The sequence below is a fragment of the Cyprinus carpio genome, unplaced genomic scaffold (assembly GCF_018340385.1).
Source record: "Cyprinus carpio isolate SPL01 unplaced genomic scaffold, ASM1834038v1 S000000754, whole genome shotgun sequence".
NCBI lineage: Eukaryota > Metazoa > Chordata > Actinopteri > Cypriniformes > Cyprinidae > Cyprinus > Cyprinus carpio.
This window is the reverse complement of record NW_024873483.1, coordinates 1-22,257: the sequence shown is the minus strand read 5'-3', so window position 1 is coordinate 22,257 and position 22,257 is coordinate 1. Positions and strand designations below refer to the sequence as shown.

General features: G+C 41.0%; 1 long non-coding RNA gene across 1 annotated transcript; it reads left to right on the top strand.

Moving 5' to 3' along the window:
* The first annotated feature begins 8,899 nt into the window (after positions 1-8,899).
* Positions 8,900-9,545, top strand: LOC122143103. Its single transcript, XR_006158958.1, has 2 exons — positions 8,900-8,970; positions 9,478-9,545. It is a non-coding gene; the product is annotated as an uncharacterized LOC122143103 (long non-coding RNA).
* Positions 9,546-22,257: the final 12,712 nt, after the last annotated feature.

The window sequence follows — 22,257 nt, the reverse complement described above, 5'->3', positions numbered from 1 at the left end:
GAGCCTAAAATCAATCTAAATATAAATTTAATTAAATGAAAATAATGAATTAAACTTGATATGATTGATTATGACTGGTTATGTTTGGCTGCAATCAGTCTAAATGAACAATATAATTACGTTAATGGGGAAAAAAAGTAAGTAAACAACTCACACACTTAGATATAACCACTTTATTACATCAAAATAAGACTTAAAATGGCATGAAAACATGAGGTTATGTATTTGTGAGGTTTTTTAGTGAGTAGTCAGAAAAAAAAAAATAAAACTGAAAACAAATTATAATTTAAAAAAAAAGAAATCTCATGTGTCTGTGACCAATATTTATCAAGCTTTTTATTACTGGTGATCTTAGAAACGCCAAAAACCTAAAAATGAACCCTGCACTGTAAACTGATGAGTTTTGACAGCTAGCGGCTGAACTGGATACTGCAGACTAAATGCTAAATATTGGAAAGACTCGACACTCACACGGGTTTGCCAGATTGAGGATGAACCCTGCACTGTAAACTGATGAGTTGATTTACTTTGTTTTAATTTTTCTATGCTCAGAGCATTGTGCAGTATGTAATATTGTCAGCTAGCGGTTGAACTGGGTACTGCACAACCCAGACATTCCGCCCCGGAACCAGCTCCAACGCACATTTCAGAGTAGAATGACTGGCTATAGCATTATTTTTCAGAGAAACAGCTTAGTAAACGAAACATTTTTCCTTAATATCTACAAACATATGGTTATTTTTGGCGTTAGAAGAGTAAAAAATAAGAAAAAAAAAAAAAAACAAATCAAACATAAAAATTAAATCCTATCTATTAAAAAGAAGCTGAACTAAGTTCACAAATCAAATATACTGTTTAAATCGTTACTGCCTTTATTTATTATTTTAATAAGTGTAAAATGCCTAAAAGCACAAGAGATTCGTATGGCTTTAACAGAAATAGAATATTTATTATATTGTCACTGTAAAAATATAAACGGCATTTTTTTCTAAAAGTGTAAGCAGACCTAACGTTTATTTAACCAATAAAATGTGAGTGGTACATGAATTTACATTTGACAAAAAAACAAAACAAAACAAACAAACAAATAACCTTTCAGAACACCACCGCACACCACTGTATCTTGAAAAGAAATGTGAAGGAGAAAATAATTTAATAATCAAAAACTAAATACTATCTATAGCTACTGTTTAGGGAGTGAAACCGAAAGTGTTAAAGAATAAACAGAAATCGTGCACTTACCGCAAAATAGTAGAAATATCTGAAAGGATTTGAAAGCGCTCTTCATAATGTTGACGATTTCAGTAAAATCAGACTTCGATAGATATTATTGTTTGTTTCTGAACCACACAGAAACTTTAGACTGAGAACGATGGATGTTAACAAAACCACTTATTGCCAACAGAGAGATGCCTGTATATGTCGACTATGATGCCTGCCTTAAATAATTTACATGATATTGTATATGCTATTTAAAAGAAGAAGAATAAGAAGAACATTTGCATTTCTAGATCTGGAAGACACCAACAAAGCGTAGCAGACTCTCTCATGGCGGAGATAACGGTTTTCCTCTTTACAGCGGATGTCGAGCTGAGATAGAGCTTTACCGCCATCTGCTGTTTGCATGGACCAGACAAGTCTTGCTCAAAGCCAACAAAGAATTGCATGATTGTCCAACACAGTTAAATACAAAACATGCAAAGAGAAACATAGAAAGGAACATAATAGACAAGTAAAATAAAAATAAAATAACAAAAAAAAATCACTGTAATTTGGTGCAACAACCCATTAATAATCATTACATTTAGTCATTTTGCAGACGCTTTTATCCAAAGCAACTTACAATTTGGCGATACATAAAGCGATTCTTCTTAAAGATACAAACAGACACAGGAAGTGTTTGTAAAGTCTAAAACTTATGGAGGAATTATTTGGTCAGATTATAAACTAAAAGTCTAAAACTAAAAGTCTTAAACCAAAACTAAAAATCTAAATTTGAAAACTTTTGGTATTTTAGGATTGGGCATTTGGTATTTAGGATTGGCATTTTCTATTTAGGGTTGGGCATTTTGGTCATTTAGCCATTTAGGATTTAGAGATTGGGCATTTGGGGATTTAGGATTGTGGAATTTGGTATTTAGGATTGGGCCATTTAATCATTTAGCCATTTAGGATTGAGGATTGAGGATTTTGAAGATTGAGAATTGGGCATTTGAGGATTGATGAGTGTATGCAAATTAGGAGTCGTGGCCCAAATACTGGAGGCTGGGTTTGAAATGGCTGGTGCGCAGCAGAGGCACCTTATGGACAGCAGAGGGCAGCTCCCAGTGCTAAAGGAGCACACTGTAATGAAGCCAAACAGAGCGAAGCAGTGAGCGGCTTGAGCGAGGACTGTGTGATAACCAGTGCCGGCCCGAGCCTCTTGGGGGCCCTAAGCAGAATTTGATTTGGGGGCACCCCCCCTCACCACCACCACGCGGAGTCACCTGTGCTTGAAGATTATTGACACAAATGTCACGCTATAATGTTACAAACATTATAAATGATACAGTGAGGTTATGTATAAATACAAAATAAATAATAAAAAAATTTATACTTAAAATACTTTACTCTTAAACTTCTGAATACAACAACTGTCACAAAACATGAAATAAATAATTTTTCACAATGGGGAAAATGGGAAATGGTCCAACTGCTAGAATGCACTTTGTTTTTTTGGAGTGAATTTTGCCATAACCTTTCTCCAAAACTACACAGTAAAAAATATATTTGAAACTTAATACAGTAATAATAAGGATCACTAAGAACAGAATCAACTGAAAAAAAAGAACAAAACCTATAAAGCAAAGATTTTTTATGAGTGTTTGAAAAGGGTAATGATGCAACTGGCTAGAATGCACTTTTTTTGGAGTGATTTTGCCATTAATTTTCTCCAAAAAAACTATACGGTAAATGATAATTCAGTAATATTCAAGGCTCACTGTTAAAAGTAATCAATTGGAAAAATGAGGCAACCTTTTAAGGAAAGCTTTTTTAAAAGTAAGTGCTTTTTATGAGAAAAGAGTGAGAATGCACATTGAGTTTTTGGAGTGATTTGCCTTTAAATTGTACAGAAATTGTATAAGAATTTAACTTGAAAATGAATACAGCAATCCCGTCAAGGGTCACTATTAGTTGAAATGTATACACACACAAACAACACACACAACGCAATACATAATTTATCAATGTTAATATAATATACAAATGCAAATGTTAATGTACAAAAAACAATCTATTCACAAACATTAATTCAATGTTCAAGTCATTTGAAAAAAAAAAAAAAATTAAATTGTATTATTTATAATCATGACATAAAATAGCAAAAAATAAAATTATTCTGATGTACCCTTTAAGTTCTTTTTAAGGGTTAAATTACGTTTTATGCCGCCGTGAACTATTGATAATATCAGCAAAAGTATAAAGGAAACGCCGTTATGACAGCTTTTTTTCATCCATTTTAAACCGCTCCCCCAGCACCCATACCGAAAGTGCACGATTAGACGCACAAACCAAAAAAAAAAAATAAAAAAAAGGTGCGGCTGGCTTGACCGCAGTAGATCATCAGTCTTGACTAGCTGCTACCTCAAGTGACTTGAGCACAATTTGTGCTGCTGCTGCACAAAACATATGTAAATAATCATGCAAACATACCTTTATTGTCAATGCACGCGAGTTGTCTATGCGCAATTGCGCATGACTCAAACGCTAGCAGACACAGCAGCAGCAGCTGTCAGCAAATCAGAATTTTTTTGTCTTGAATTATTCATTTATTCATTTATATTCATTCATTCATTCATTTATTTATATCAAGTAAGTAAATAAGTTATTTAATTGTAAAAAAAAAAAAAAAAAAAAAAAGCCGCTTAGTTCGCTTATGCCTCGGGCCGGCCCTGGTGATAACTTCAACCTTAATGACAGTTTTGTAACATTTTGTGGCCTCAAACCGAGCGTACAACTGATGCTTGCGCACGTGGTAAATCAACCTCGGCGAGATGAAAACAATGTTGTGGGATGTGTCTTCAACGTGTTTAGTTTAGGACAGCTCAGTGTGTTTGTGTGAATGAGAGTGAGTGAGTGCGCGTGTCCGAGGCGCGCCCCTCCCCTCCTGTCTGTTCCCCCGCGAAGCAGCGGATGAGTGTGTGAGAGGGAGACGGTGACCGATGCAGGTAGTTAGCTGTGTGCAGCGTATCTCAGTGCAGCCAGCAAAATAAAGCACCTAAATTCTTCGGCAAGGCGGCCTCTTTGTTTTTATATGCTACCATCGCACTAAGCAGCGTGAAGTTTAGGGAGTTAACCCCGGGAGGAGCAACTTCCGGCCCTGGAGAAGACGGATCTCCCCTGTGTCTCCCCACACCACGGTTAGGAAAACGGAAACAGGAAAGGTTAACAACAATATCGCAGGCGAGGAAACGGAGCCCGCGAGCTCATTTCAAAACTCTCGCGAGCGCGTGACATGTTCTCTGCGCACAATACAAGCCCTCGCGCGCGCATGATCATTCCCCAGGTGCTCGCGCTAGATCTTCTCACCTGCTCTCTCGAACACTTTTTATTATTCCACCAGCCAGGAATGGTGAACGAGAATGTTCTGGAAAGTGATTGTGAGCCTCTCTGTGATGGTAACCACGACGCGTCGCTCACTCATAGATCTCAGACTTTTGGAGGGGATGTCGATAAATAGTATTGAGTGGAAGCAGGCAGGTGCTGAGCCTGCGGCAGTTTCTACAGGTCCTTTTAAAAAAATTAGCATATTGTGATAAAAGTTCATTATTTTCCATAATGTAATGATAAAATCTAAACTTTCATATATTTTAGATTCATTGCACACCAACTGAAATATTTCAGGTCTTTTAATTGTTTTTAATACTGATGATTTTGGCATACAGCTCATGAAAACCCAAAATTCCTATCTCAAAAAATTAGCATATTTCATCCGAACATACAAAAAAAAAAGTGTTTTTAATACAAAAAAAGTCAACCTTCAAATAATTATGTTCAGTTATGCACTCAATACTTGGTCGGGAATCCTTTTGCAGAAATGACTGCTTCAATGCGGCGTGGCAATGGAGGCAATCAGCCTGTGGCACTGCTGAGGTGTTATGGAGGCCCAGGATGCTTCGATAGCGGCCTAAAGCTCATCCAGAGTGTTGGGTCTTGCTTCTCTCAACTTTCTCTTCACAATATCCCACAGATTCTCTATAGGGTTCAGGTCAGGAGAGTTGGCAGGCCAATTGAGCACAGTAATACCATGGTCAGTAAACCATTTACCAGTGGTTTTGGCACTGTGAGCAGGTGCCAGGTCTTGCTGAAAAACAAAATCTTCATCTCCATAAAGCTTTTCAGCAGATGGAAGCATGAAGTGCTCCAAAATCTCCTGATAGCTAGCTGTATTGACCCTGCCCTTGATAAAAACACAGTGGACCAACACCAGCAGCTGACATGGCACCCCAGACCATCACTGACTGTGGGTACTTGACACTGGACTTCAGGCATTTTTGGCATTTCCTTCTCCCCAGTCTTCCTCCAGACTCTGGCACCTTGATTTCCGAATGACATGCAAAATTTGCTTTCATCCGAAAAAAAGTACTTTGGACCACTGAGCAACAGTCCAGTGTGCTGCTTCTCTGTAGCCCATTTCCTGTACACGCCTGTTCACGGTGGCTCTGGATGTTTCTACTCCAGACTCAGTTCACTGCTTCCGCAGGTCCCCCCCAAGGTCTGGAATCGGTCCTTCTCCACAATCTTCCTCAGGTCCGGTCACCTCTTTCCTCGTTGTTCAGCGTTTTTTGCCACACTTTTTCCTTCCCACAGACTTCCCACTGAGGTGCCTTGATACAGCACTCTGGGAACAGCCTATTCGTTCAGAAATTTCTTTCTGTGTCTTACCCTCTCGCTTGAGGGTGTCAATGATCAGTCAGGTCGGCAGTCTTACCCCATGATTGCGGTTTTTGAGTAATGAACCAGGCTGGGAGTTTTTAAAAGCCTCAGGAATCTTTTGCAGGATGATATGCTAAATAATCAGATGATTAGGTTAATAGCTCGTTTAGAGAACCTTTTCATGATATGCTAATTTTTTGAGATAGGAATTTTGGGTTTTCATGAGCTGTATGCCAAAATCATCAGTATTAAAACAATAAAAGACCTGAAATATTTCAGTTGGTGTGCAATGAATCTAAAATATATGAAAGTTTAATTTTTATCATTACATTATGGAAAATAATGAACTTTTATCACAATATGCTAAAATTCTAACAACAACCTGTATATGCAAGCATCCATGTCTTGAACTTGATGCGAGCCGCAACCGGTAACCAGTGGAAGGAGATAAAGAGAGGTGTAACATGGGCTCTTTTGGGTTCATTGAAGACCCGTCATGCTGCTGCATTCTGAATCATTTGTAAAGGTTTGATTGTGCTTGATGGAAGTCCAGCCAGAAGAGCATTGCAGTAGTCCAGCCTAGAAATGACAAGGGCCTGGACAAGATGTGCAATGTGGTCTTTGAAGGTCAGTGGGTCATCAGAGGTTACACCAAGATTTCTGACTGGAGTTGATGGGGTAATTGTAGAAGAACCTAGTTGGATGGAGAAATAATACTGTAGAGTTGGAGTGGCAGGGAAGATAAGAAGCTCAGTCTTTGTCAGGTTGAGCTGTAAGTGATGTTCTTTCATCCATGCCCAGATGTCCGCCAGGCAGACTGAGATCCGTGCAGCGACTGTTGGATCATCTGGTTAAAATGAAAGCTGTGTGTCATCAGCATAGCAATGGTAGGAGAAGCCATGTGCCTGTATGATTGGACCCAGTGATGTTGTGTATATGGAGAAGAGGAGGGGTCCAAGGACTGATCCCTGAGGAACCCTAGTGACCAGTTGATGTGCTTTTGATACCTCCCCTCCCCAAGCCACCCTGAAAGACCTACCAGTGAGATAGGATTCAAACCAGCGAAGTAGAATCCCTGTGATGCCCAGTGAAGAGAGGGCAGACAGGAGGATCAAAAGCAGGAGATAGATCCAGCAGAATAAGAACTGATGATCTGGAATCAGCTTTTGCAATCCACAGGGCTTCCATGACTGACAGTAGTGCAGTCTCAGTTGAATGGCCACTCCTGAAGCCAGACTGGTTAGCATACAGTTTGTTATTCTGTGAGAGAAACAATGATATCTTGTTGAAAACAACTCTTTCAAGGGTTTTTCCCTATGAAGGGTTAGCTGAGTACAGGTCTGTAGCTATCTGCAAGTGAAGTGTTTAATGTAGGTTTTCTGAGCAGTGGGGTTACCTGAGCCTGTTGAATGCAGTGGGGAAGGTACCCGTGAGGAGAGATGTGTTGATGATGTGTGTGAGTGCTGGTAAGAGTGTAGGAGAGATTGCTTGGAGGAGGTGTGAGGGGATTGGGTCTTGAGGGCATGTTGTAGGGTGGCTGGAGAGGAGAAGTTTTGATACTTCTGCCTCAGTGGAGACACCCCTCGCTGCAGACTGTAGCGCGGTGACGTCACGTACGTACGTCAGGTATATGTTTACTGCGCATGCGCAAAGTGACGTAAGGTATGTCTATAGCACGCATGCGCATTAACGTGGTGACAGCGCATGCATGTGTAATTTGCATTGCGTGATGACGTTAGTTGTTTTTGCGTCTTGTGTGCATTAAAACGCATGCGATCCCCTCTGGTCTAAATATACTTATTAAAAATTCCTGTCCTCTGCTCTCTCCATACTCATTGGATCCTGCTGATACTGAAATAGGCCGGATCTGTTTCTCTATTCCCTGTACTAAAAATAATAATCGTTGTATACGGGCTTTGTTCCAAAGGGATATTGTCTCCAAACCTGCCATTATATCATTTTGGAATGGATGTGCTGATAATTTGTTATGGTCTAAAATATGGAAACTCCCACATAAATTTTAATTACAAATAAAATAAAAAAAATCTTGCTTAAACTTATTTATAAATATTACCCATGTTTTATTTTCTTGTGAACAGATTTAATTGTGATATTGATACATTGTGTACATTTTGTGATCTACATGCTGAAACATTTTATCATTTATTTTGGAGTTGTCCTCATTCAGTTTGTTTTTGGTCAGATTTCTGTTCCTTTAATAAGGCTCATATCATGCCCAGCTTTCAACTGTGCTTTAAAAATGTATTATTTGTTTTTTTTTTCTCTTATGACAATTCTTACCATAAGGAATATTATTTAATTAATCTGCTGCTTTTGTTAGCTAAATTTAGTATTCATAAATGTAAATTTGGCCTTTATTTTTAATTTTAAGAGTAGAAATTTTTGGGCTGAAAAATAAGAAAGCTGCGAAATACATTTCAATCTGTAAACATTTTCACATCTTTGTTTAACTTTTAAATTTGTCACTGATTATGTATATGTATTTTTATGTCTGTTTATGTGCTTTACTTTTTGTACCCCCTGTACGCTCGACCCCCAGGAAGTCCGTGCTTCTTATACAAAAAAAAAAAATTTAAAACGCATGCGCATACTTAAAAGAATACACTAATAAAATGTTAAAGTATTAAAGAACATTAAGTGGTAAAAAAAGACGGGAAAAACAACAGTAAAATATAATACAGCAAACAGCACATATCCATTATTTTAACCATGTTTCATCTGAGGTCAAATTATACGGAATTACAGAGTTTATTCTGTAATATCTCTGTAGTATTTTATTTACAATATATTAACATTCTGTTGCACTTTACTTCACTATGTATATTGTAATATTACACTTTAATGGCACCTTATATATCTGAAAGCCTATTGTGTTCAGCGCTGAAGTTTTTTCTAAGCGCGTGAACGCTCCATCACGTGAACTGCGCCTGGACAGGAAAATGCAGCGCGCTGCTCAGTTGCTCGCGCTCAGGGATGACGAGAGAAGACTCAGAGACCCTTTTCTTTACTTTCGTGTGCGTTTATGAAAAGCAAGTACGTTTTTACTACTGTTGCATGTTTGTACTGCATTGTGACGAATGTTTTGAGATTCATGTATGTTCATGTGAACTAGTTTTATTTGTTGAACTGCATGACTAATTAGTGTAGTCATGATGCCAGAGCGTGATAAAATATGTGACATGTTTCCTGTGTGCAATAATTACCCCCTCTATATGTCGATTTAGACTTTATTTGTGTTAGTTATTTAGAGATATGCTTCTGTGTTTGAGTGCAGTGCATTTACTGTTTATTTAGTGCTACCTGCATCGAGTGTTATAGTGATACAGTGTCAGGCTGCATAGCCAATTAAAGGTGCAGCAGTATAGATATTAAAGGGCATAATAGTGACATATTTTGTTGCACTGTATTAACGTAAATTATTATTTATGTACTGTACTGTTGTGAATGATGACAATGAGCATAGTATAGTATTCCTTTATTTGTTTATAAATCAGTTATTCTTACCATTGCATTATTTCTTTTTTCCTTTTCTCTGTTTAGACCACATACACACTTATACGAACTTGTATATTGGCATCCTGATCTTGAAAATAAAGCTGATAAAGGATTCTCTGGCCGGAATCTTTCTGTAGTGCTCCCATCCTAAAACGAACCCCTAGTCCATACTTTACATTATATATGTCTTATTGAGCTATTCAAGAGTAAAACAGATGAAAAATCAGTCATCAGCTCTAGTGGAGCAGATGGTGAAACGTGTGTTGATTACAATTTGATGCAATCGACCCAGGTTCGAGTGTTCCTTTTGACTAAGCTTTTTTTCCTCCTTTTTCAAATCACACCAGAAAAGCATGTATTTTCAATAAAAATGAAGGAAATAATCAAAAAGTTGTGAGGCAGGGCTTTATTGTCCCAATAAGGTGGCATTAAAATGAAATTAAAAATGATAATTTACACTCAATAAGTTATATATTGCCTATACGGTTTTATAATGTACTACAATACTGAGGTGCAGATACTTGCCACTATTTGCAATAAGTATAAGCTGCAACCTGGAAACTCAGGTTGTTTTGTGCAGAAAATGCACTCCAGTTCATGACACCTAATTTACATAAAAGAACAAACGATATTAAAGCAATATTAAATCCTTTTAAAGAAAGGCAGAAGAGCCATACAAGGAAAAGATTTTAAATGTATTTTTAAATATATTATAGAATGGTGTTAGAAAAAGTGTTAGTTGCTTTTCTGTAAAGTGATACAATTTATAACCAGCATTAACATCAACTAAATTAATAAAGTTTGTCAAGTCAAAATTTAGGTTGGCTTGGCTCGAGAAAGTTTGAAGTTTTTTCAAATGTGAAAATTTTACAGTTGAGGGCATTTTTTTTTTTTTTTTAGGTAGATTAGATTCAACTTTATTGTCATTGCACATGTAAGGTACAAGGCAACGAAATGCAGTTAGCATCTAACCAGAAGTGCAATAAGCTGTAAGTTCAGGATATACAAGGTCTACAATATGTTACAGATGTACAATAAATATACAAATAAGGCAGTATTATGGACATAATTTACAGATTTTAAATACTATCATCATGATATACAGATAGGTGTAATAATAAAAAACTATACATACACAATAAGCAAAAACTAATAAAAACAATAAAAATAAACTATGAACATCATTTACACTAGTGCAATGGACAGTAACAAAGTGCATAGAAAAATATTACAGTGTGCAAATGGATCATTCAGTATTCTGGATGAAAAAACAGTAGTGCAAGTAATAACAAGTTACTGTTTTTGCTTGTTTGTAAATAAATAAATAAATCAGATGTAGTGTTGAGGAGGGGGAGGAGTCTGTGTGTATGGTGTGGGGGGTGTCAGAGGGCAGAGTTCAGTAAGGAGACAGCTGTAGGGAAAAAGCTGTTCCTGAATCTACTGGTCCTTGTCCGGAGGCTCCTGAAGTACCTCCCGGAGGGCAGGAGGTTAAACAGTCTGTTGTCAGGGCGAGCGGAGTCCTTAAGAATGCTGTGAGCTCGACGTAGACAGCGTTTTCGCTGGATGTCCTCAGTAGCAGGAAGTGTTGTCCCTGTGATGCGTTGGGCAGTTTTCACCACCCTCTGCAGTGCCTTGCAGTCAGCAACTGAGCAATTCCCATACCAGACTGTAATACAACTGGTCAGGATGCTCTCGATCGCACACCTGTAAAAGTTCACCAGGATGGCTGAAGAGAGCTGGTTCTTCTTCAGTGTCCTGGGGAAGAAGAGATGCTGGTGCGCCTGTGAGCCTCTGATACAGTCTATCAGAGAAAAACAAAAAAAAAGATAGTTGAGAGGAGACAGACAGAGAGATGAAAAGAGACAGACACTCAAATACTTTTTGAAGTACTCACTACATGTTTAGGAGTTAAAAAACTTTCTAGCCACATGAAGTGGGCCTCTTCTCTGAATTTCTTCACACTGACAATGTCCCTAAAAAGTCATATGAAGTCACATGAAGGTAAATTTAAGAGGTAACACTTTACAATAAGGTGTCATTGGTAAACACTAGTTAATGTATTAATTAACATGAACTAACAATGAACAATACATTTCAAAAAGATTACAAGTATGATAATTGTATAAAAACAAAAACCATTGTTTTTTTTTAAATGCATGCAACCATCAATGGCATTACTTACATTAATAAAGTCTTTCTGCTCTATTTTAAGACATCTTTAAAGGCTCATTTTAGGCAAAATAAGACTTTTAAAGACCCTTTAAAGACCAGCAGAATCCCTGTCACTTCGAATACTGTATCATAAAACGTCCTAAATGTTTGAAATCGCACATATTTGCAATGACACTCTCTATGATTATGACCAAAGCATCCTTACAATTAAAAGGCCATTAACCCAAATTCACATTTTTAAGAAAAAAAAAAGTAATTAAATGTTTTTTGACTTTACTGCCACCGAATCTCAAATCCACCATACCTTACGAACATCCGGAAGTGAATGAACCTGGATATGCACATTAATGCCAGTCAGTACGGTGCGCACACGGTGTTTTTATGGTGTGACACGTGTCCCGAGCTCTCGTCAGCGTCGCCCTGGAAATGGAGCAGGCACACCTGCTCATCACGGGCTGAGCGGCCACACCTGCGCCCCATCAGATGCGGCTCTCATAATCCCTGCAAACCAGCACAGAGGTGAGAGATGTCTCCACAAGACTCGGCTGAAAAAAAACTTGTCTTTCCTTTTGCCCACAGAGAGCAGCGTGTGACCGCAAGCCCCACCAGCCACGGGAGAGCACGGCCCCACACTGCACCAGTGCCCCGACAGCCAAGACGCCGAGCACTGAGCACCAAACCGCCTCACAGCAACGCCTATAACCACCCTTCCCATTTAATAAAATTCACCTTTTTTTTTCACATAGCGGGAGGAAAACCGACTGGTGATCTGCCTGTAACTCACTCTTTCTTTTTTTTTTTCAGGACAGTGAAGAGGACACCGACGATCCCACCCCGCACCGCGTGTTACGAATTGGACTGGTTTGGATTGGTTTTTTGTTTTTTGTTTTCCCACGTTCCTTACCTCACGTATTTTCTCTGGTTCCCCAGGTGGCACTCCTCCCGCAACGATGGAAGAGCTGTTGAAACACCTCACCGAGGTGAGCATCCGCCAGCAGCAAATCGTGGAGCACATGGCTGCCCGGCAGGGGGAAACCCGAACGTGAGTTGGCCGCGCTCCGCCTCGCCACAGCCCGCGAACTCCGCTACCTGACCCCCGTGTCCAGGCAACCCAGCTGCTGCCCCAGATGACGGCCCACGATGATGTGACGATGTACCTCCAGATGTTTGAGACCGTAGCCATTCGGGAGGCATGGCCCAAGGAAGAATGGGCGCGCATCGTGGCACCGCTGCTCACGGGAGAGGCTCAGCGAGCGTACTTCGCGCTTCCTCCGGAACAAAGCACCTCCTACGAGGATTTACGGAAGGAGATCCTAGGACGGATGGGGTTGTCTCCGATCAGCGCTGCCCAGCTGTTTTAATGAATGGACCTTCGACCCTCGGCAGCCGGCCTGGGCCCAAGCCACTAGCCTCTCCCCCGTTTGGCCCAGCACTGGTTGCTGGCCGGGGGTCCCACCGTACACCAGGTAGCGGACCGCGTCGTGGTCGACCGCCTCTTACGTGCTCTTCCCCGCCCGCTGCAGCAGGCCGCCAGCATGCGGAACCCGGCCAATGTGGATGAACTCGTCGAGGCCATAGAGCTGGCGGAGGCCACCCAACACCGGGAGGTAGGGGAGAGAGCGCCGCCGTTTCCCGAAGGGTGGTCCAGGAGCGACGCACGTCGGAGGGCACCCAGCGTCCGGTGAGCAGGCCGGCGGTTCCCGGCCCACAGGATGAGCCCATGCCCACGGAAGCTCCCCGCTCCCCAGGATGACCTTGGCTGGCGGGCTGCGCCGTGCACACCGAAAACGCTCCACGGGCGGAGGTAAAAATAAATTGCCGCCCGTTCCTCGCCCTTCTGGACTCCGGCAGTGCTGTCAGTGTGGTCAGGACATCGATACTACCCCCGCGGACCGAAACGAAGACCAAGCTCCCTATAACCTGTGTGCACGGCGACACCAGAGAAGTGCCTGCGCGGCGAGTCACCATCGCGGCGCCGACCGGCGCTTGGCCCGTAGATGTCGGGCTCGTCCGAGACCTACCCGTACTGGTCCTACTGGTAAGAGACTGGCCAGGGTTCGACCGCCTACTCGCCTCCGTCACCCAGCCCGCCAGCCCAGCCGGGAACCGCCCAACCAAGAAGCCCAGCAGGAAAGCCCGAAGACGTCCCGTGCTGCTGGCCTCCAACAGCCCCAGGGGTGGTGAGTCGCCCTGTCCTCCTCCTAACCTCTACTTTGACTTATTTCAGCAGGTGACTGGGGCAGGGGTTTTCTCCAGGGAGCAGCACGAGGACGATAGCCTCAAACACTGCTGGGCTCAGGTGAGGGTGGCCGAAGGGAAGGAGCTCCAGCCGGCACCCCACCCAACACCCCACTTTATCATGGAAAATGGCCTGCTCTACTGTGTCGCCCAGCGGCGGGGGGAGGAGAAAACCTTGCTGGTGGTCCCGTAGCAAGACAGAGGCGGTGATCGAGATCGCCCATGCCCATCCAATGGCAGGCCACCTGGGAGCTCAAAACACGGTCCAGCGCCTCCGTGACCGGTTCCACTGGCCGGGCCTAGAGGCTGAAGTCCGCCGTTTCTGCCAGGCCTGCCCAACGTGCCAACGGACGTCGCCTCGGACCCCTCCCCCAGCCCGCTGATATCGCTGCACATCATCGAGGTGCCCTTCGAGCGGATCGGGATGGATTTGGTGGGGCCGCTGCCGATGTCCGCCCGGGGGCACGAACACATCCTCGTCATCGTGGACTATGCCACCCGATATCCTGAGGCCATCCCCCGCCGTAAAGCCACCACGAAGGCCATAGCCCAGGAGCTATTCAATCTGTTCAGCCGGGTTGGCATCCCCTCCCAGATCCTGACTGACCAGGGTACCCCCTTCATGTCCCGGATGATGGCGGACGTTTGCAAGCTCCTCAGGGTTCAACAACTCCGCACCACGGTGTACCACCCCCAGATCGACGGGCTCGTCGAGCGGTTCAACCAGACCCTCAAACAGATGCTGCGCCGAGTGGCTGCCGAAGACAAACGGGACTGGGACCAGATGCTCCCCTATGTGCTCTTCGGCGTTCGAGAGATCCCTCAGGCCTCCACGGGCTTCACCCCGTTTGAACTGCTCTTTGGCCAACAGCCCCGCGGTCTGCTCGACGTTGCCCGAGAGGCCTGGGAACAACAGCTGCCGGCACACCGGAACACCATCGAACACGTGCGTGAGATGAGGCAACGGATTGACAAAATAATGCCCATCGTCCGGGAACACCTCGTCCGGGCGCAGCAGGCGCAGCAACGGCATTACAACCAGGCGGCCCAACCACGGGAGTTCCAGCGAGGAGACCACGTCCTGGTGCTGGTGCCCACGGCCGCCTGCAAGTTCTTGGCCACCTGGCAGGGTCCCTACACCGTTACGGAAAAGGTTGGCCCCGTTACGTACCGTGTACGGCAGCCAGGTAGAAGGAGGACGGAGCAACTGTACCATATTAATCTGCTGAAGCGCTGGGTCGGGACCGGGCCCTAGCTCTCCGCCTACACCAGCTTGACTCCCGTGGTGGCCTATATGGACCCCCAACTCTCCGCCGCCCAGAAGTCGGAGCTGCAGCACCTGGTCAGTCAGTTTCCGGATGTGTTTCTCCCCCCCAGCCTGGGCGGACACATGTCTTGGAGCATTACGTCCGCACACCACCAGGGACCATCGTCCGGCAGCGGCCCTACCGTGTCCCGGAGGCTCGGCGACACGCCATCGAGGAGGAGGTACAGGAGATGCTGAGGTTAGGGGTAATTGAACCATCACGCAGCCCATGATCCAGTCCCATCGTCATAGTTCCAAGCCCGACGGCACCCTCCGCTTCTGTAATGACTTCCGCCACCTGAACGAGGTCTCCAAGTTCGACTGTTACCCCATGCCCGTGTCGACGAGTTTACTGGACCGATTGGGAAGGGCCCGGTTCATCTCCACTCTCGACCTTACAAAGGGCTACTGGCAGGTCCCCTTGACGGATCAGGTGAAACCGAAAACGGCCTTTTCTACCCGTTCAAGTGGCCACTGGCAGTACCGGGTCCTTCCCTTCGGCCTACACGGGGGAAGCCCCACCAGCCACGGGAGAGCACGTCCCCACACTGCACCAGCGCACCGACAGTCAAGACGCCGAGCACCGAGCACCAAACTGCCTCACAGCAATGCCTATCACCACACCCAGCTCCTGTGTGTTGCGCTGTGAATTGACTTCGGACAGATTTTTCGGAGTCTGTGAAGAATGTGGTGAAATCATCGGCTGTTACAGAAGTGATGGTGGAGGGGGGCAGAGGAAATAATTAAATGTTTTGAAGAGATTACGTGTGTCTGGGGCGCTGTTGATCCTGTTGTGGAAGTGTGAAGATTTGGCAGTATGTACTTCAACAGAGAAAGATGAAAGCAAAGACTGATAAATACTCAGGTCTGAAGAATCTTTTGATTTGCGCCATTTTCTCTCTGCTGCACTGAGTTTGGTCCAATGCTCACAAAGAACATCGGATAACCAGGGGTTAGAAGGGGCAGCCCGTGCTGGCCTAGAGGAGAGAGGACAAATATAATCTAGACAAAAGGTTAAATTAGAGCATAAAGTGTCAGTTGCTGCATTCACATCCAGAGATGAGAAATGGGTTGGTGAGGTAAGAGAGGAGGATACTACGGAGGAAAGATGGGCGGCGGAATGGGAGCATAGGTTTTGTCTAAAAGTAAATGGTATAGGAGTTGGAGGCACACAGTTAGCAAAATGTAGTTTAAATGTAATGAAAAAATGATCAGAGATATGTAGGGGTTTTACCAGGATGTTGTCAATACAATTGTGTGTGTAAATTAAGTCAAGTTGGTTGGCTGATTTGTGTTTGCTTGTAGTGGTAAGTCGTTTGAGATCAAATGAAGTAAGGAGTGAATGGAAGTCTGTAGCATAAGACTTGTCCAGATGAATGTTGAAGTCGCCAAAGTCTAAAATCAACATCCTTGTTGTAATCATAAATGAATTACCTTACATTAAGAATAAAAACAAATGATTTTCTATTTTCCACAATGTAACCCAGGTCATCGTGATTTTTCCAAGTAAGACATGTTCCTGGATCAACATCTTTTGATGATCCTGGATCAACATTATTGTCCAAAAATATAGACTTAACCCAATCCCAATCCCTATCCCTAAACCTAACCCTACCCATAATTTATTCCTAAAATCAGTGGGAAATGATAACTGCTTAACAAGGTTATAGAAGCACCTAACCCTATTCCAAAAACAGATATTTCCTGAAAAGTTATCCCTCAATTCTGATTGGTTGATTGGAATGTTGTTCCAGGATCAACAAGGATGTTGATCCAGGAATATTTTGTACTTGGTGAAATCATGCTCTGGGGGGTTGCTTTCAATTATTAGAAGACACTACAAAACTCAACCATCTTATAATTACCAAACAAGCTCATTCTGTTCTTCATAAGAGCAAAAGAATGGAGTGATACATCAGACAGGCACAACAAACACAGAACGTTCCCCTAATGCGTTTTAAATTATGGGGTCACTTCCAGTTTGGGGAAGATCGAACAGAGGAAGAAGAGGAGTGGAAGCCCAGCAACTTTCTCCCCAAGATGCACAACGAATAAAGTTGTAAAGCATAAAAATAACTGTCGGTCAGTGGAGCAAAGCTTTGTTTTGCCTGCCAGGTTGGCATTCCTATAAGGGTGTGACGTCACGTGAAAACTAAAAAATACGAGTTTGGGCCCACTCAACCCATGGCCTCGCATCCTTGTGGGCCAGGGCAAATGGCATATCTATTCAGGTAGGGTGACCAAAGGTGCCATTTTTACAGGACGCGTCCTTTTGCCAGGATTTCTATATTGGCTAAAATATCCAGGTTTTGGCTGTTTGCACTGTGCAGAACGATCATTGTATGACATTCAATGAACAAAGTTTGCCAAGTTGAACGAAAAAACAAACACTTCGAATCGCTCTCGCGGTACTTTGGGTGTCATTCAATGATCGGTGCACAGCTTCAGGTTGAATGAGCAACAAACATGTGCATTTATTTGCATTGCTTTGATTGTTCTCTGTAGAGCTCACCTTCTCATGTGCCATGATTGGTCGATTACATTCAATACCTGCATGTTTTTGGTCAAACTACTTTGGATGTTTTTGACAATATAAAAATCCTGGCCAGGATGTGTCCCGTGGCACATATGGCCACCCTAATTCAGGTCATTTGCACAACAGCATCACCCGAGAAGGGTGTTCCTTACAGTTACAGTTAAATCATAGAGAAAATAGTCAGTCAGGCTTTATGTAAGGACTAGACTAATTTAAACTTCTTTAACTTTTTGATACTTTGATATTTTGAAATGATTCCACTTCTGCAATAATCTGCAGATTGTCTTCTTAAAAAAAGAGTCCAACCATAGGTCTGTATTCCAAAACGTCCTTGAATTATAACAATTTAAGTTTGAATAGTGCATGAAGTGTGATTTTGTGGTCAACAAACTCCCCATTACTAAACATAAAGATGAGATATGTTATATAATTCCAAATCTTATATTTGAAAAAGTAAAAACAAAGAGTTACTTTTTAATCAACAAACTCCCCACAAAAAAATCCCAATTAAACAGACAGACTCTTTTATATTGGATTCTTATATACAAACATATTTTTTATAACATACTCACAAAAATAAAAAACAAAAAAATAAGAACAAATAAATATACAAGAAAAAAACAACTAATCTACACAAATTGGGTTAAAATTATATTATAATGGTCTCACAGTTGATAAATAATGAAGGATATTTACTTACATATAATGAATTTTTAAAGAAATTTGGTATTCCAGTAAATGTCCCTCCACCTGAATATAGTATTGTAACTGATGCAATACCAGCAGGATCTGTGAGGCTTTTAAATGGCTTTAGTGAATCTAAGCAATCAACATTTAAAAAAGAGATCTTATTAAATGGTATTGACATAAAACTATGAAAATGTAATAATACATTTTTTAGATGTTTGATTCATTGCCCTGCAACATTTCGATGCAAGTACTTCAGGAATAACCATTTTGAGAATATCGACTGGAAACTGATTTGGATTTATAATAACAAATTCTGTCTCACAAATGAAGTACTTTAAAATTATACATATAATTTATTCAACTAACCAGTTTATCAAGAGATACAGAGCTGATCTCTCTAATTTTTGTAGAGACTGTTTTGCATCTTTTTTTTTTTCAAATTTATGTGTGTTCAGTTTTTCTGCATTGATGTTTAATTTTTTTTACTCTCTTGAGTGGATCTAAAATTAATTTTAGAAAAAGAGATGTTATTTTATTTTGATAAAAAAGAGATATGGATAAGAATCAAATATTTTATGCTTATTTTATGCTAAAAAACAACAAAAAAAACACTAAAAAAAAAAATTAAAAAATTATTTAAACAACTTAAAAAAACTAAAAAATCGGAGTACCTCAAGTCTTACTGTATATGGATTAGCCCCATGAAGTTTAACTAATTAGCTCATTATCAGGTATAATCCAGATGGAATCAAATGAAATCAGCATTTGCAGTCACTAAATTACAGCCAGATATTTAAAAGTTTATAGAAAGGCAAGAAAAAAAAATCAAAGACTTAAAAAAAAAAAAAAAAAAAAAAAAATATATATATATATATATATATATATATATATATATATATATATATAGATATATATATATATATATATACACACACACACACACACACACACTAATTTTTGCAATAACACCACAGAATTTTTGAATGAATTCTCCTTTTAAGAGAAAATGATAGAAAAAAAAATACAAACAAAAAACAAAGAAATACACAATGATTTTAACAAAATAAACACACAAACAAATGCATTTAAGAGAGAGAGAGAGATAATTAAATAAGAAGCATTTGCTTTAACATGTAAATATGTTCATTTACTGTACATGTACTCAATGCTTGTTAGGGGCTCCTTTTTGCTTTAATTACTGCTTCAATTCGGCGTGGCATGGAGGAGATCAGTTTGTGGAATGGAAGCCCAAAGTTTCTTTTACAGTGGCCCTCAGCTCATCTGCATTTTTTGGTCTCTCATTTCTCATTTTCCTCTCGACAATAGCCCATAGATGAAAGTTTTAAGCAGTTGTTGCCTGACCAGAGATTCCTAAAAAGAACTAGACAAAAAAGTTCGTCAAGACAAACTTTAGGTTGGCTTGAGAAAGCCTAGCCTGAAAGTTTTAAGCAGTTGTTGCCAGACCAGAGAGTTTGAAAAATTTGAAAAGTTTAAAAAGTTTTAAGTTTGATGGCAAGTTACTAGCATGTTTCTAGCATGATTAACAAGTGACTAGCATGTTCCTAGCATGATTAGCAGGTGATTTAGCATGTTGATAGAATGATTAGCATTTGACTAGCATGTCACTAGCATGTTTCTAACATGTTTAGCAAGTGACTCACATGTTGCTAGCATGTTTCTAGCATGATTAGCATCATACTAGCATGTTTCTAGCATGATTAGCAAGTGACTAGCATGTCGCTAGCATGATTAGCAAAGTGACTAGCATGTTCCTAGCATGATTAGCAGATGATTAGCATGTTGCTAGCATGATTAACAAGTGACTAGCATGTCGCTAGCATAAGTCAGTTACTAGGATGTTCCTAGCATGATTAGCAAGTGACTAGCATGTCACTAGCATGATTAGCAGGTGATTAACATTTCGCTAGCATGATTTCCAAGTGACTAGCATGTCGCTAGCATGATTATTAAGTTACTATCATGTTCCTAGCATGATTAGCAAGTGACTAGCATGTTCCGTAGCATGATTAGCAGGTGATTAACCTTTCGCCAGCATGATTAGCGAGTGACTAGCATGTCACTAGCATGATTATTAAGTTACTAGCATTTCGTTAGCACTATCATAACAAGAAAATCAATAGAATATCACTATCATAATTCTATAAGCAGATGATTAGCATTTTGCTAGCATGATTTCCAAGTCACTAGCAATGTCGCTAGCATGATTATTAAGTTACTAACATGACTTTAGCATGTTTCTAGCATGTTTAGCAAGTGACTAGCATGTCACTAGCATGTTTCTAGCATGATTAGCAAGTGACTGGCATGTCTTTAACATGATTAGCAAGTGACTAGCATGTTCCTAGCATGATTAGCAGGTGATTAGCATCAAGGTGTTGCTATGCGGTTGCTACAGTACCCAGAGCGGTTTGCTAAGTTTTTCCTATGCGGTTGCTAGGGTACCCAGAGCTGTTGCTAGGGTGTTGCTATGCGGTTGCTATGGTACCCGGAGTGGTTGCCAAGGTATTGCTATGCGGTTGCTAGGGTACCCGGGATGGTTGCTAGGGTGTTGCAATGTGGTTGCTAGGGTATATGGAGTGGTTGCTAAGGTGTTGCTATGCGGTTGCTAAGGTACTCTGGGTGGTTGCCAGGGTGTCGCTATGCTGTTGCTGGGGAACCCGGAGCGGTTGCTAAGGTGTTGCTATGCGGTTGCTAGTGTACCCGCAACGCTTTCTAAAATGTACCATATTCGGTTGCTAGGTTGGTTTGGATAGTTGCTATGCGGTCGCTAAGGTACCAGGGTTGGTTGCTAGGCTGGTTTGGATAGTTGCTACTGTTGCTATGAAGATAGAAACAGTCAGATAGATAGATAGATAGATAGATAGAAACAGTCAGATGATAGATAGATAGATAGACAGATAGATAGATAGATAGATAGATAGATAGATAGATAGATAGATAGATAGAAACAGTCAGATAATAGATAGATAGATAGATAGATAGATAGATAGATAGATAGATAGATAGATAGATAGAAACAGTCAGATAATAGATAGATAGATAGATAGATAGATAGATATACAATTAATATCCATCTATCAGATAATAGAGATAGATAGATAGATAGATAGATAGATAGATAGATAGATAGATAGAAACAGTCAGATGATAGATAGATAGATAGATAGATAGATAGATAGATAGATATTCAATAGACAGATAGATAGATATTCGATAGATAGACAGATAGATAGATAGATAGATATAGTCAGATGATAGATAGATAGATAGATAGATAGATAGATAGATAGATAGATAGAAACAGTCAGATAATAGATAGATAGATATCTAGATAGATAGATAGATAGATAGATAGATCTGATAGATAGATAGATAGATAGATGAGGTCTGAATGAGTTTAAATGGGTTAGTAATAAGTACATAGAAGGTAAGTCCTGCATTGAGTCTAATGGGCTTCAGGTGTTTAAGATTTGAATTTTTGACAGTTGGAGTTTACGGTAATGTTCAGTTGAGCAGAGGCTTTTCAATGCAAGTCTACTGGGATTTTTATGATTTTTAAATCTTCATTTTTATTGAAAACTATAAGTCGGATCAGTCTAAAAAGATATAGCAACTCGAAGTCAGATCAGTTCTGAAGAGCCTGGACTGAGTTTGGTGGTTATAGCTTGAAAGCTCTAGGGGGTAGCAGTCAGAAATTTAGTCTCAGAAGAATAATAATAACTAGACAAAAAAGTTCGTAAAGACAAACTTTAGGTTGGCTTGAGAAAGCCTAGCCTGAAAGTTTTAAGCAGCAGTTGTTAGCCTGACCCGAAGCGTTTTAAAAAGTATTGTGAAATGTTTAAAAAGTTTTTAAATTTGATGG